Below are 13,526 nucleotides of genomic sequence, written 5' to 3' on the forward strand. Positions count from 1 at the left end.
ATAGATTTTTGCTAGGAAGGGGAATTTGCGCTGGGATGGAGGTTTGAAGTGTGTGTGGTGGGGGGGGGGGGGCATTTGACCTAGGGGGATTTCAGCAGGGGGGGTGATTTGTACTGGGAGGAAGAATTTATGCTTAGGGGGTAAGCATGCAGATTTGTGCTCAATGTTTTTGTGTGTGTGTGTGTGTGTGGGGGGGGGGGCACATAATACTCATACATCTTGGGGGGGGGGGCAGTTTGGCATGTTCACTCTGGGCTCCCAATGACTATGTCCCAGCACTGCCCTAGATTGCAAGTTCTTGGGATAAAAGTCCTAGGCACCTTCGTCTTATCTGTGCCCTCTATGTCAATATTCCTGTGTTACATACCATATTTGAACTTAATAAACAGCCCGAGTAATAGCCCCCTGTTGGGGGGGGGGGGGGAACAGGTACCTGAAGGATGAGGGGGGAGGGAAATGCTTTTAATATTTCATAAGCGCAAATCAGTTTTTTACTGGAGGGAGCTAATAACTGTGCTGGATGACAGCCATGCAATTACCTGCGTAACTGGAGGGGGGTGGAAGGGAGGTAGCGGAATAAAATTCTGGCCATGCAGAAATTTTGTAATGAGGGAACATCCAAAAATCTGCCCAGCATTTGATCTCCAGACCCTCGCTGCACCCTCTTCTTCTGCAAACTCCAATTTTTGAGGGGGAAAACATTTGTTCTCTTATTTTTGGAACAACTATTACCCCAACATCAACCCTAGTCATACCCCAAACTCTAACCCCAACATCAACCCTAGTCATACCCCAAACTCTAACCCCATCAACCCTAGCCATAACTTTGACTCAAACCCCAACAATAACCCTAACTCTAACCTGAACATTAACCCTAACTGTAACCTTAACTCGATCCCGAACTTTGACCCTAACAGTAACCTCAAAATCAACCCTAGCCATAAACTTATCTCTAATCCCAACATTAACCCAACCCATAACCTTAGTTCTAATCCCAACATTAACCCTAGCCATACCCTTAACTCTAACCCCAACATCAACTCTAGCTGTAACCTTAATTCTAACCCAACACCAACCCTAGCCATAACCTTAACTCTAACCCCAATATCAACCCCAGCCATAACTTTAACTCCAACCTCAACATTAACCCTAAATATAACCTTAACCCTAACCCCTACTTTGGCCCTAACAGTAACCTCAACATCAACCCTAGGCATTACCTTAACTCTAACCTCAATATTAACCCTAAATATAACCTTATCTCTAACCCCAAAATCAACCCGTCCCATAACCTTAAGTCTAACCCCAATATCACCCTAGCCATACCCTTAACTCAAACCCCAACATCAACCCTAGTCATAACCTTAACTCTAACCCCAACAATAACCCTAACTCTAACCTTAACTTGATCCCCAACTTTGATCCTAACAGTAACCTCAAAATCAACCCTAGCCATAAACTTATCTCTAACCCCAACATCAACCCAACCCATAACCTTAATTCTAATCCCAACATTAACCCTAGCCATACCCTTAACTCTAACCCCAACATCAACTCTAGCTGTAACCTTAATTCTAACCCAACATCAACCCTAGCCATAACCTTAAATCTAACCCCAACTTCAACCCTAGCCATAACCTTAACTATAACCCCAACATCAGCCCTAGCCACAACCCTAACTCTAACCCCAACATCAACCCAAGTCATAAACCTAACTATAACCCCAACATCAACCCTAACCATAACCTTAACTATAACCCCAACATCAACCCTAGTCATAAACCTAACTCTAACCCCAACATCAACCCTAACCATAACCTTAACTCTAACCCCAACATCAACCCTAGCTGTAACCTTGACTCTAACCCCAACATTAAACGTAGCTGTAACCTTAACTATAAGCCCCAACATCAACCCTAGTCATAAACCTAACTCTAACCCCAACATCAACCCTAGCCACAACCCTAACTCTAACCCAAACATCAACCCTAGCCATAACCCTAACTCTAACCCCAACATCAACCCTAGTCATAAACCTAACTATAACCCCAACATCAACCCTAGCCATAAACTTAACTCTAACCCCAACATCAACCCAGCCCATAACCTTAACTCTAACCTCAACATCAACCCTAACCATAACTCTAACCCCAACATCAACCTTAGCCGTAACCTTAAGTCTAACCCCAACATTAAACCTAGCTGTAACAGTAAGTCTAACCCCAACATTGACCCTAACCATAACCTTAACTCTAGCCCCAACATCAACCCTAACCATAACCCCATAATTAACCCTATCCGTAACCTTGACTTGAGGACAATTTGGGGGTACAGGTAGATGACAGTAGAAATGTTGGGTTAAGGTATCTTTTTACCCTAGAAAACCATGTATTTAATCAGACAAATATTATTGAAATACCAGTTTTAAGGTACATAAGGACAATTCTGGAGTTCTTATGGAGAATTTGGGTATCTACCCAATAAATATGTAGATAATAAATGATCTTGGATCACCCTGTTATTACTAGTTTTGGGGTACTTGAGGGCAGTTTGGGAGTACTTAGGGAAGACTGAGAATTTGGGTATTACCCAATAAGTTAATTCTATTTCATTGTTTAGGATCACCCAAATTTTATTACTACAATGAGCCAGTTTCGGGGTACCCAAAGACAGTTTGGGAATTCCTAGGGAAGATAGTTAACTCTATTGTCTGGGATTACCCTGATTTACTAGTTTTGAGGTACTTGAGGGCAGTTTGGTAGTTCTCAGGGAAGACTGAGAATTTGGGTATTACCCAAAAAGTTATTTCTATTTTGTTACCTGGGATCACCCGAATTTTATTAATACGGTAAGCTAGTTTTGGGGTACTCAAGGGCAGTTTGCGAGTTCTTAGGGAAGACTGAGAATTTGGGTATTACCCAATAAGTTAATTCTATTTCATTGTCTGGGATCACCCAAATTGTATTACTACAATGAGCCAGTTTCGGGGTACCCAAAGACAGTTTGGGAATTCCTAGGGGAGATAGAGAATTTGGGTATTTACCCCATAAATTAACTCTATTGTCTGGGATTACCCTGATTTACTAGTTTTGAGGTACTTGAGGGCAGTTTGGGAGTTCTCAGGGAAGACTGAGAATTTTGGTATTACCCAAAAAGTTATTTCAATTTTGTTATCTGGGATCACCCGAATTTTATTACTATGATAAGCTAGTTTTGGGGTACTCAAGGGAAGTTTGAGAGTTCTCATTGAGGTCAGAGAATTTGGGTATTGCCTAATAAATTTATTCTATTGCTTAGGATCACCCTGATTTACTAGTTTTAGGGTACTCAAGGGAAGTTTGCGAGTTCTTAGGGAAGACAGAGAATTTGGGTATTACCCAATTAGTTAATTCTATTTAGTTATCTGGGATTACCCGAATTTTATGACTTCGATGAGCCAGTTTTGGTGTACTCAAGGAGAGTTTGGGAGTTCTTAGGGAAGACAGAGAATTTGGGTATTTACTCAATAAATTAATTCCGTTGTCTGGCATCACCCTGTTATTACTAGTTTTGGGGTACTCAAATGTAGTATGGGAGTTCTTCGGGAAGACTGAGAATTCGGGTATTACCCAAAAAGTTAATTCTGTTTCGTTATCTGGGATCACCCAAATTTTATTACTAAGATCAGTCAGTTTTAGGGTACTCAAGGAGAGTTTGTGGGTTCTTAGTGAAGAATTTGGTTATTTACCCAATAAATTAATTCTATTGTCTGGGATCACCTTGATATACTAGTTTTGGGTTACTCAAAGGCAGTTTGGGAGTTCCTAGGGAAGACTGAGAATTTGGGTATTTACCCAATAAATTAATTCCATTGTCTTGGATTACCCTGATTTACTAGGTTTGGGGTACTCAAGGGCAGTTTGGGAGAACAAGGATTTAGGTATTACCCAATAAGTTCATTCTATTTTGTATTCTGGGATCCCCTGAATTTTATGACTACGATGAGCCGGTATTGGGGTACCCAAGGACAGTTTGGGAGATTTTAGGAAGGACAGAGAATTTGGGTATCTACCCAATGAATGAATTCTTTTGTCTGGGATCACCCTGATTTACTAGTTTTGGGGTACTTGAGGGCAGTTGGGGGGTTCTCATGGAGCCTGAAAATTTTGGGTATCTACCCAATAAATGAATTCTATAGTCTGGGATTACCCTGATTAAATAGTTTTGGGGTACTCAAGGGCAGTTTGGGGGTTCTCGGGACAGACCAAGAATTTGGGTACTACCCAATATGTTCATTCTATTTTGTATTCTGGGATCCCCTGAATTTTAGGACTACGATGAGCTGGTATTGGGGTACCCGAGGACAGTTGAGCTACCCGAGGACAGGTGAGTGTGTTACCCAATCAGTGTATTCCATTTCATTATCGGGGATCACCCGGATATTATTGTAAGGATGAGCAAGTTTTGGGGTGCTGGGAATGATGAGGAAAATCAGTGAATATTTTCTACGTATAGGGTTGGGGGGTTGGGGTGGGATTTTATTTAACCCCAGGTGATGCAGTGCTGGGGGGAGATCTATGAATGTAAAGGTTACGGGGGGGGGGGGGGGGGGCGCCGCGGCCTTCTCCACCAGCTGTGCGTCCTGCGAGTGGCGCCCCCCGGGGACCGGCTGTGTGACATTGACAAACACTTATAAACATGACATTTGAAGGATGGTCCCCAGACCCGAGGATGCCGGCCTGCATCAAAATGAAAGATTAGGAAGCAATAATCCGGCACGCAGCCGCGTGTGGGGGGAGGGGGAGGGGGGGGGGAGTGACAGCGCTGTGCCTGGGGCTCGGGGACGCCACCTTACCAGAGACGGCTGAGCTCACAAGCTGTGCAGACATTACTGTGTCACCGCGCGCCGCCATCCACGCCAACATGGCAGAAACCTTTCCGGGGAATCGGCGCCACCAAAGCCGTCTCCCCAATCCACTGATAAATACCCCCCCCCCCCCCATTATACCAGATCCACCGGGACCCAAATTCCACCTTACTTTCCAATCAGTGACTTCCTCTATGGAGGTCATCAGTCTGCTGCAGGCAGGAGGAGGCATTTCCTCAGTCTCCCCTCCCCCAGTGATCAGACTGTACAGTGTAACTTTGTAGAAGGAGGAGGAGACATTTCCTCGGTCTCCCCTCCCCCAGTGATCAGACTGTACATTGTAACTTTGTAGAAGGGGGGAGGAGGCATTTCCTCAGTCTCCCCTCCCCCAGTGATCAGACTGTACATTGTAACTTTGTAGAAGGAGGAGGAGGCATTTCCTCAGTCTCCCCTCCCCCAGTGATCAGACTGTACATTGTAACTTTGTAGAAGGAGGAGGAGGCATTTCCTCAGTCTCCCCTCCCCCAGTGATCAGACTGTACATGGTAACTTTGTAGAAGGGGGAGGAGGCATTTCCTCAGTCTCCCCTCCCCAGTGATTAGACTGTACATTGTAACTTTGTAGGAGGCATTTCCTCAGTCTCCCCTCCCCAGTGATTAGACTGTACATTGTAACTTTGTAGAGCATACATACATATATATTTGTATACATACAGTGTATATATATATATATATATTATATATATATATATATATATATATATATATATATATATATAATGAAAAAATATATCATAAGGTATTACATGCTGCATATATATATACAGTATATACACACACACACACACACAGTGTACATATATTTATATAATGAAAAATATATAATAAAATATAACATGTCGCACATAGACAAATAAATACCTTAAAAAATAATTTAAAAATATAATAAATATAATATTATAATTTAAAAAGTGCCCTAAAACAATAAATAATGAAATAAAAAACAAAAATAAATAACCTAAATAAATTAAAAATAAAGCATATTTATTCTAATATAAAAAAATATATAATAAGGTATAACATGTCGCACATAAACAAACAAACACCTTAAAAAAATAATTTAATAATTTAAATAATTAAAAAAAAATAATAAATATCATAATATAATTTAAAAAAATGCCCTAAAACAAAATAATGATGAAATAAATAATACAAAAGTAAATAACCTAAAAAAATAACATAAAGCATATGGAATCTAAAATATTATATATATATATATATATATGCCGCATAGTAAAAAAAATGTATAATAAGGTATAAGGTGTCACACATAGACAGACAAATTCCTTTCATGTTTATTGACAGCCAACAGAAACGTCTGCAGACTCTGAGCTGCTTAGAGCCCCCCCAGAACACAGCCGTCTCCTCACCCCCTACACTAATTGGGGGTCATTTGCATACTGGGGGCCACTTCAGAATTGGAAGGCACTGACATTAATTACGCACATGGTGAGGGTCCAAAATTCTCCAGGGTCACCATCTGCTGGGTGTGGGGGGGGGGGGGGGGGGGATTCATTCATGCAAAGGTTTAATCTCTCATCAATGAAGCACCAGGCCAGAGAGGAGAGAGGGTCCTGCTCAGGACAATGCCTCCCCTTAACCCTTCAACTCCCACGCTGGACTGTGGATATTATAGTGTATGTATGTATGTATATATATAAATATATATATATATATATATATATATATATATCTCTATATATATATATATATACTGTATATATACATACATACACAGATATACATACATACACTGTACATGTATATATATATATATATAGAGATATATATATAAAAATCTCTTAATATACTGTATATATATTTTTATATTGATCTTCAGCTCTGTTCATTGTATTTAAAAACATCCTGTGAGAGATTGAAAATAAGTTGTTTTTTTTTTGTTTGAAAAACTTAATAATAATAATAATAAACAAACAAAAAAAAAAACAATCTTGGTGAGAAAATATAACCTTTTTTTAAAAAATATATTTATTTTTGTTTATATAACTTTCTATTTATTTATTTTTTTTCTATCAGTTAAACTAGATAGATTTGTTTTTTCGTTTTTTAAATCGTTTTTTAAACCTGACTAACTATGTAACTAGATACTATTTGAATAAACTTTTTTCCTCATAATTTTACTCATTATTTAAAATAAAATTACAATTTACTATAGTTAATATAATAATTTATTTAAACAAAAAAAAAAATCTATATATAGCTAGCTATCTATTTGTAAAAATATAATGTAAATGAAGAAAGAAAATAATAATAATAAAATTATATATATGTATGTATATATATATATATAAAAGAAATTCTGTGGTCTGCTCCGCGGTGCTCAGAACCACCAATTTTCTTCAAAGATTACACTGAAATGATCAAATATATTCATTGAACTACATTTTATAGGAAAAACATTGTGGAGTGGAGGATGACAATTTAACAAAATAGAAATAAATAATATATACATATACACACACAGACACACAGTATAGCTATCTATCTGTAAAAATTAAAAAAGAAAATAATAATAAAAAAAATTATATATATATATATATATATATATATATATATTTCCACCCCATTATTTTGTAATTGTAAGCTCTTTTGATCTTCCCAGCAGGGCCCCCTTAATCCTCTTGTATTTTATTGTATTGTAACTGTATTGTTTCCCTTTTATATTGTAAAGCGCTACGTAAACTGCTAGCGCTATATAAATCCTGAATAATAATAATAACATATATATATATATAAAATGTAAAAAAAAAATGCTTGGGTCTGCTCCGCTGTGATCAGAACCACCATTTTTCTTCATAGATTACACTGAAATGATGAAATATATTTATTTAATTACATTCCATAGGAAGGAAATTTTGAAGTATATCTAAATTTAATTAATTAATTAATAAATATCTATCGATCTATATATATATATATATGTACTTTTTATTTGCTACTTTCCTGATTCAGTTGAATATCTTGTGCACTATAGAGGACCGGTCTCACAGCTGTGATTAAAAAAAACAAAACAAAAAAAAAACCTGTTTGCAAAAGAGTGCCCCAATATGGGTGGCCGTCTGTGATCAGAGTGATTGGTTGAATGATGGATCGGCGCTGTTGTAAAGTTTATGTACTGTAGTATCATCCAATCACATCCCTTCGTACATTGTAACAGGTGCGGCTCTCCGCACCTCCATACAGTTACATTTTTACTAATATTATCAGAGCTAATGAACCGGTGGGACCGGCGATGTGCATTTTTATAAACTTTCGTTTACGGAAAGTTGGCCTACGCCCGGCACTCTCCAACAGAAAAAAACTTCACGAGCCTGCACAGGGAACCCGATCGATAATCGCGCTGTCACTATTTCACCGCCGTCAGACCGCCAGCGAAGATCTGGAACATTCGCAGTTTTGAATTTTATTAGATATTTATATCATTTTAGAAATTTAATAGCGATGAGCGTTTTTTTGGAATGGGGTTCACCGCCGGCCCCCGATCTTCTTGGAATGGGGTTCACCATCGGCCCCCGATCTTCTTGGAATGGGGTTCAACGCCGTCCCCCAATCTTCTTGGAATGGGGTTCAGTGCCGTCCCCCGATCTTCTTGGAATGGGGTTCAGTGCCGGCCCCCAATCTTCTTGGAATGGGGTTCAGCGCCGCCCCCCGATCTTCTTGGAATGGGGTTCAGCGCCGGCCCCCGATCTTCTTGGAATGGGGTTCAGTGCCGGCCCTCGATCTTCTTGGAATGGGGTTCACCGCCGACCCCCGATCTTCTTGGAATGGGGTTCAGCGCCGGCCCTCGATCTTCTTGGAATGGGGTTCACCGCCGGCCCTCGATCTTCTTGAAATGGGGTTTAGCGCCGGCCCCAGATGTTCTTGGAATGGGGTTCAGCGCCGGCCCCCGATCTTCTTGGAATGGGGTTCAGCGCCGGCCCCCAATCTTCTTGGAATGGGGTTCAGCACCGGCCCTCGATCTTTTTGGGGTGGATGGTGGCAATAAAAATAAAATATTCCTCCCGGACGCGGCCCTTCCTGCCGTCACCGCTCCGCCGTGACAAGCGCTAATTCAAGTTCAATGTGTAGTATTAAGGCTTAGAGGGGTCCCGGGGGAAGGGGGGATGAGATATTAATAGCTCAGTGGCGCGGAGGGTCTCTTTCTGGCGTGCGGGGGAGGGGGGCCTTTACAGTCCGGGGAGACAGCTGGACAACTGTCATTATCGGCAATTACAGCCGTCAGCTCTGACGGATATGAAGTGACACCGAACGCTCGGACCCCTAGAGATACAACCCCCCCCCACATCTCTCACTAAATCGCCGGCCACAATCTGAGGGAAAGTGCGTTCGCTTTCCTTTTAGAGAATGTGCAAAAACCCTCAAAACTCTGTCCGGGGCAGGGGGTAACTGCAGCTGGTCGGAAACATGTTTTTAATTACCGGATCAATTAATTAACGCGAGACGCCTTCCTATCCCAACGCCAGACGCTGACCAGTATTGCTCAAGATGGCACCCAACTGTGCGTTCCCCCTAACGCATGGCGAATTTCCCAACCATGGGGGTGCAAGAGGAGAGGGGCATCCCTGGGTGACTCTCAATATCAGTGTGACCATCGATCAAACGTATCAGGGGTTCCCACCATCCCTGTGCCCATTATGAGGGGTTCCCACCATCCCTGTGCCCATTATGAGGGGTTCCCTCCATCCCTGTGCCCATTATGAGGGGTTCCCACCATCCCTGTGCCCATTATGAGGGGTTCCCCCATCCCTGTGCCCATTATGAGGGGTTCCCACCATCCCTGTGCCCATTATGAGGGGTTCCCCCATCCCTGTGCCCATTATGAGGGGTTCCCTCCATCCCTGTGCCCATTATGAGGGGTTCCCACCATCCCTGTGCCCATTACGAGGAGTTCCCACAATCCCTGTGCCCATTATGAGGGGTTCCCATCATCCCTGTGCCCATTATGAGGGGTTCCCACCATCCCTGTGCCCATTATGAGGGGTTCCCTCCATCCCTGTGCCCATTATGAGGGGTTCCCACCATCCCTGTGCCCATTATGAGGGGTTCCCACCATCCCTATGCCCATTATGAGGGGTTCCCTCCATCCCTGTGCCCATTATGAGGGGTTCCCACCATCCCTGTGCCCATTACGAGGAGTTCCCACAATCCCTGTGCCCATTATGAGGGGTTCCCACCATCCCTGTGCCCATTATGAGGGGTTCCCACCATCCCTGTGCCCATTATGAGGGGTTCCCTCCATCCCTGTGCCCATTATGAGGGGTTCCCACCATCCCTGTGCCCATTATGAGGGGTTCCCACCATCCCTGTGTTTGTTATGAGGGGTTTCCACCATCCCTGAGCCAATTACGAGGGGTTCCCACCATCCCTGTGCCCATTACGAGGAGTTCCCACAATCCCTGTGCCCATTATGAGGGGTTCCCACCATCCCTGTGCCCATTATGAGGGATTCCCACCATCCCTGTGCTCATTATGAGGGGTTCCCACCATCCCTGTGCTCATTATGAGGGGTTCCCACCATCCCTGTGCCCATTATGAGGGGTTCCCTCCATCCCTGTGCCCATTATGAGGGGTTCCCTCTTTTCCTGTGCCCATTATGAGGGGTTCCCTCCATCCCTGTGCCCATTATGAGGGGTTCCCACCATCCCTGTGCCCATTATGAGGGGTTCCCTCCATCCCTGTGCCCATTATGAGGGGTTCCCTCCATCCCTGTGCCCATTATGAAGGGTTCCCTCCATCCCTGTGCCCATTATGAGGGGTTCACACCATCCCTGTGCCCATTATGAGGGGTTCCCACCATCCCTGTGCTCATTATGAGGGGATCCCACCATCCCTGTGGCCATTAGGCGGGGCTTCCACCATCCCTGTGCCCATTACGAGGGGTTCCCACCATCCCTGTGCCCATTATGAGGGGTTCCCACCATCCCTGTGCCCATTATGAGGGGTTCCCACCATCCCTGTGCCCATTATGAGGGGTTCCCTCCATCCCTGTGCCCATTATGATGGGTTCCCTCCATCCCTGTGCCCATTATGAGGGCTTCCCACCATCCCTGTGCCCATTATGAGGGGTTCCCACCATCCCTGTGCCCATTATGAGGGGTTCACACCATCCCTGTGCCCATTACGAGGCGTTTCCACCATCCCTATGCTCATTACGAGGGGTTCCCACCATCCCTGTGCTCATTACGAGGGGTTCCCACCACCCGCTGTGCTCATTATGAGGGGTTCCCACCATCCCTGTGCTGAGTTCCTGGGTCTGTACACCGCTGTGCCCATTATGAGGGGTTCCCACCATCCCTGTGCTCATTATGAGGGGTTCCCACCATCCCTGTGCTGAGTTCCCGGGTCTGTACCCCCGCTGTGCCCATTATGAGTCTCCATTGGACTGTAGAAGCTCTCAGGACGCTGCCAATTCCTCCCCAGGTATCAGTGTTGGTGATTGGTCTGCACACAGAGGTCAGGCAGAGTTCAGGTAAAAGCCTGGAGGCAGATTTGTGACTTTATAGAGAGAAGACTTCAGACTCAGAAATTGGAAGTCATCCAGGGGCCTTCAGAGGAGATCGTTCGATCTTTGGTTGGTTTGGTTGGTTGGTTTATGAAGACCCAAAACGCCATCTGATGATCTCTTTTTAACCCAATTGTGATTGGCCACAGCGGAAGTATTTGGCGATCGGAGGGATCTGATTGGTCGCTAAAAATGTGATCACAAAAAGTTCTCTCTGTAAAAAAAAGATTTTTTTTGTTATGATCCGCTAATTATAGGAGGAGACATTTCAGGCGGGAGAGATCAGTGTGAAGGGAAACCTTCTCATTGTGGGAGGGGCAGAGACACAAACTATTGGAGGAAATCTCACCATTGTGGGAGGGGCAGAGACACAAACTATTGGAGGAAATCTCATCATTGTGGGAGGGGCAGAGACACAAACTACTGGAGGAAATCTCATCATTGTGGGAGGGGCAGAGACACAAACTATAGGAGGAAATCTCACCATTGTGGGAGGGGCAGAGACACAAACTATTGGAGGAAATCTCACCATTGTGGGAGGGGCAGAGACACAAACTACTGGAGGAAATCTCACCATTGTGGGAGGGGCAGAGGCACAAACTACTAGGGAAATCTCACCATTGTGGGAGGGGCAGAGACACAAACTACTGCAGAAAATCTCCTCATTGTGGGAGGGGCAGAGACACTACTGGGGGAAATCTCACCATTGTGGGCGGGGCAGAGACACAAACTACTGCAGGGAACTCTCACCACTGTGGGAGGGACAGGGACAAAAACTACTGGAGGAAATCTCCGCATTGTGGGAGGGGCAGAGACACAAACAACTATAGGAAATCTCAGCATTGTGGGAGGGGCAGAGACACAACTACTGCAGGGGAAATCTTAGCATTGTGGGAGGGGCAGAGACACAAACTAATAGGGAAAATGTTACTATTGTGGGAGGGGCAGGGAGATAATCTACTATAGAAAATCTTTTAATTGTGGGAGGGGCAGAGACACAAACTACTACAGGAAATCTCCCCATTGTGGGAGGGGCAGAGACACAAACTACTGGAGGGAAATCTCACCATTGTGGGAGGGGTAGAGTCAAAAACTACTACAGGGAAATTATAGCATTGTGGGAGGGCAAAGACACAAACTACTGGGAGGAAATCTCGTCATTGTGGGAGGGGCAGAGACACAAAATACTATAGCAAATCTTAGCATTGTGGGAGGGGTGGAGACACAAACTACTGTGAGATTGAAGTCCTACAACATTCTTAGAAAATAAAAGGTGACTGAGCTCCTGGTTGCTGATGTTTCATTTTGGGGTGGATCTCCCCTTTAAGATGAATGATTTGCATCTCCCTCTATACATTGTACCTCTATAGCCCCGCCCCCCACGTCGAGTTCATTTTCATATAATAAGCCAGAGACGGAAGAAATAATGGGCCCTATTCTGCGCAGGTCACTCGTCAGCGGGCGATATTAGGTGACCCCGCAGTGAAAACAGACCTCTAATTGCCCAGCAGTGGATAATTGTGATGTGGAAGGGGGTGGGGGGGAGGGTGGTCTCCGCTAAGTCTCTGTGCGGCGGTATGCGGCGTATAATGGACACGGCGGAGCGGATGGTACCCGGAGCCCGATGATGATGCTGGATGATGGTTGCTACGTGATGGCAGATTAGAAGCCATCTGCTGTTTTCCATCCCCCAAGAACACTTGTGTTTACTGAGTGGGGAGAGCGAGCAGGAGCGAGCGGGGCCTGTGCACACCTGCCGGCCCTTCCCCCCCGTCCGCTCTGATCACACATTTAGGATGACAAGAGATCGGTACACACACAGCGCCTGATAAGAGGGCCGAAGGCAAACACGCAACCAGGGAACGGGACGGCCGCACAAAGAGGCGTAAAAAAAAAAAAATTGGCGCCTGAACGCCATTATAGGCAAATTTATTACGCAAAAGATTTTTTTTTCCTCGTGTTGTACAAACGCGCGCGGCTGGAGTCAGAGATCCTGAAAATAAATAGCGATCCCGACCGACCGCTTCATCGCTGGCGCCGTCTGGGGACGCTTTGGGAAGGGATAAAGTCACGGCGTGTATAGACGACAGATGTGATC

General features: G+C 44.2%; 1 protein-coding gene and 1 long non-coding RNA gene across 4 annotated transcripts in view; both read right to left on the reverse strand.

The window, feature by feature from the left end:
* Window positions 1–12,472, reverse strand: part of LOC309569701 — an 85,356-nt gene extending 72,884 nt beyond the window's left edge. The window contains exon 1 of one of the 3 annotated variants that reach the window (XR_014226088.1): window positions 12,432–12,472. This is a non-coding gene — a long non-coding RNA (uncharacterized lncRNA). Of the gene's footprint in view, window positions 1–11,984; window positions 12,021–12,431 lie in introns of those variants that run through there. The other 2 variants (XR_014226089.1, XR_014226090.1) reach the window with 2 other exon arrangements.
* CELF3 (CUGBP Elav-like family member 3) overlaps window positions 1–13,526 on the reverse strand; it is a 106,034-nt gene that overhangs the window by 70,777 nt on the left and 21,731 nt on the right. The window lies entirely within an intron of this gene.

The sequence above is a fragment of the Pelophylax lessonae genome (genome assembly GCF_965119305.1).
Source record: "Pelophylax lessonae genome assembly, chromosome: 13".
In the NCBI taxonomy this organism is placed as follows: Eukaryota; Metazoa; Chordata; class Amphibia; order Anura; family Ranidae; genus Pelophylax; species Pelophylax lessonae.